Source organism: Panthera tigris, chromosome A3 (assembly GCF_018350195.1).
Source record: "Panthera tigris isolate Pti1 chromosome A3, P.tigris_Pti1_mat1.1, whole genome shotgun sequence".
In the NCBI taxonomy this organism is placed as follows: Eukaryota; Metazoa; Chordata; class Mammalia; order Carnivora; family Felidae; genus Panthera; species Panthera tigris.
In genome coordinates, this window is record NC_056662.1 from 127,316,432 (window position 1) to 127,319,696 (window position 3,265).

At 56.9% G+C, this 3,265-nt stretch overlaps 1 long non-coding RNA gene across 1 annotated transcript; it reads left to right on the forward strand.

Moving 5' to 3' along the window:
- The first annotated feature begins 238 nt into the window (after positions 1-238).
- Positions 239-2,899, forward strand: LOC102955017. Its single transcript, XR_444832.2, has 3 exons — positions 239-401; positions 1,181-1,330; positions 2,612-2,899. It is a non-coding gene; the product is annotated as an uncharacterized LOC102955017 (long non-coding RNA).
- The last annotated feature ends 366 nt before the right edge of the window (positions 2,900-3,265 follow it).

Here is a 3,265-nt window from a genome sequence, read left to right on the forward strand (position 1 = left end):
GGTGCCCAGGGAGCCGTGTGGACGGTGTTAGTAAACACGCTTTCTTGCGCCCAGCCTGGCAGGGCCTGTGGGCAGCGGGAGGGCGAGTTGCTGGCAGCTCCCACGGCCGGGCAGGCGGACGGGCGGGCAGACAGGCGGGCGGGCCGCCCCGCACAGCCAAGCCAAGGCCCAGAATGGAGCAGCTGCTCCCGTCGCCATGGCGACGGGGCCTGAACAATGAGCAGCCAGAAACGCGGCCTGGCCGCCTCGCACCGCGGGCCCCCACCCTCCGGCCGGCCCTTACACCTCCACGCGCGCGCGCGCGCGCACATGCACGCGCCCTTGCACGCGCACACCGCCCGGGCCTCCCTGCCGGAGAAGCCGGAGAAGCGGAGGCCCGGGCACCAGTGACTGACCGCAGGGTGAGGCCCGGGGAGAAGGCAGGAGAGGGTGAGGAGGAAGGGCGAAGGGGATCGCAGCTTCACCGCTGCAAAGCGGCGCAAAAATCTCACCATTTGATCCCGGCTACAAATCCGTGTTTAAAAAGGAGCCCAGCTTTTCAGAGGGTCACGTGGTGCCTTGGATTCTTACATAACAGGAGAACTGAAGGGGGTTTCTAATTAGCAAAAGGCATCTGGGAACAAATCACCTTCTACTCAGGGAGGGGGAGCTGAGAGAGCCCCACGGAGCCTGCAGTCCCAGGAAATCCGAACGCCTGCTTACAGGGCCCCGAAGCCCACCGCGATCCTCCTTGGAGGTCACGTGAAGGGAAGCCTGAAAGGTTGAGCCACAGTCTGGAAATGGAGTCTGAAAAAGGCCTGGTCTGGGCCCTCAGGAAAGCAGAGGGAAGTTGTGTCCAGAGGCCTGGGGGGGGCGTGTGGGGACAGGACGAGGCAGGGGGGGACGGGGGAGAGTGGGGGGACATGGGGACCGCAGCAGGAAAGCGGGCAGGCTCTGGTTGCGGTGCTCCAGGCAAGCCCGAGCACTTCCTTTGTGAGCACTGACAAAGAGAGATGCACAAGTCAACTGCTGTCTTCCAGGAGGCCCCCAGGACCCTGGGGGTGGTGGCGGGGTCCGCAGTCAGCACCCGTCATCTCCATCTTTTGAGCAGAGTTAAGTGTTCACGATTTGCGCAGACACTTTCCCCCTTCACCAGCCAGCGGTCAGTCACTCTTTAAAGTTCCCATCCCTGTTTTTCCAGTGAAAACCCAGGTCTGGGAGCATCAGGAGCCTTCCAGGACCACCGTCCAAGGACAGGCAATCCTGTCCGAATTTCCATCAAGTCCATAGTGTCCCGGGAGGTGGCTCGGTTTCCGGTGGCTTTGCCTGATTCCTTCCTGCTTCAGAGCAGGTGGGTATCTGCTAGACCCATGTAATAGAAAAGACAGAACCACCCATTACCTGGCCTGATTCGTGTGAGAGCTAGAAGGGACATTTTAGGGACTATGGTGTCCGCCTCCCCACTCCCCAGCTCAGAAGGGATCTACTTTGGGGCGCCTGGGTGGCTCAGTCGGTTGAGCGTCTGACTTCAGCTCAGGTCACGATCTCAAGGTTCGTGAGTTCGAGCCCGGCGTCAGGCTCTGGGCTGATGGCTCAGAGCCTGGAGCCTGCTTCCGATTCTGTGCTTCCCCCTCTCTCTGCCCCTCCCCCATTCATGCTCTGTCTCTCTCTGTCTCAAAAATAAACATTAAAAAAAATTAAAAAAAAAAAAAAGGGATCTACTTTAAAGATCTCAGCAGGTGAATGCTAGAGCTGGAAGGAAAACCACCCAGAGTCCGACATCCAGGCAATGCAGCGGTGGGGGGGGGGAGGGATGGAGAGAGAGTGGAGAGAGAAGAGGAGAGAAGCAGTATTTGGCAAAGGGGAAGGGCACTTGGGAGGAAAAGGGAAAACCGGGTGGACAGAGGTGTCTCCCACTAATAAATCTCCTCAATGGAGTTGGGTGCTACAGCAGGTTCCAGAAACTGCATCAGAACACCGCTGAGAAATCTGACCCCGCCCTCAGCTTCACAGCATCTAGAGCTATGGGTACCACCAAAGGTAAAAGATAGGAAATAGTCAAAGGACGAATGAGCACAGTTACAGAGCCCGACCCCCTCCCCAGCTGCCCCTCTGCTGGGCAGGGCATCTCGACGGAAAGTTCTGGGAGCCCTAGGAAGCCATCTGCGCTGGCTCAGAAGTGGCAGAGAGGGAATTAAAACCGCAAAAGGAAGGATCAGAGAGAAACTGTCTCCCCCTCAAGAGCCACTTTAGTAGATGAAAAAAGCCAGGCGATTTTTAATCATCACAAATTGTTTGAGCTTCTGGTTCCATCCTCTGAAGCCAGGGCAGCCTCCCCTGGTTGCTGGCTGGTCTCCGGTGGTCCGAGCTCTGTAGCCCACCTACATCTTCCTCCCCACTTCCTTGAACCCTGGGCCTGTCCTCCCAGGTCCCCAGGCAGAGGCCAGGCAAGCTGACCCCGCTTATCTAAGGAAATCTGACAAGACTCCGGCCCTCAGGGGTATGGCCACTGGCAAAACATATGGTGCATCGTAAATAAGACTTCCTTTTAGGAAATGAGCCGCTGTAATTAAATCCCCATTCATTTTTTGTAACGTACACACAGAGACAAATAGATCTTTATCCTTTGTAGGCACAGAAGAGAAATGGCTTGTGCTGGACAGAGATTCTCTGGTGTCAAATCTTTATCAAAGGCTTCCTAGATCCAGGTGGAGTGAGAATTTCGAGTTCCTAAGCCCAGCCGCTGGCCCAGTTGAGCGAGTGGCTCCCTTGGCTACCTCCAGGACAAGCGGAGGAACGTTTTGGAATGGAAGAATGCGTTGGCTTAGAATCTGCAGGGAGGAAGTGACCTCGTCTGCCCATCCCACGGTCGTACCACAGAGCGAGCTCGGGAATAAAGATTACATTCGACCTGTTTCAATGGGATTTAGTTTGATTTGGTTCAACCCAAATGAACACTGGCAGTGAGGTGTGCAGGGGCGAGGCAGCGGGGAAAGATGCAAGGAGAAACCAAGGCAGCCCCCTGAGGGCCCCTGGGGCAGGGTGCTGGCTGGCGCATAAGCTCAGTGTGGGGGGAGGGGCCTCGGCTTGTTGCCACTGGGTCTGGGATGGCTTGGGGGTGACAGGGAAGGGTAGGATTTCCTTAAGAGAGACCTGAGTAAGCACACCCAGGGAGAAGCAAAGGTAGATGCAGAAAACAACCGCCGTGCTGAGGTGTGTCCCATCTAGAGTCACAAGTCTCGCGGGAGATGGGGCTGCAGAGAAGAAACTAGACTTCTCTCCTGGC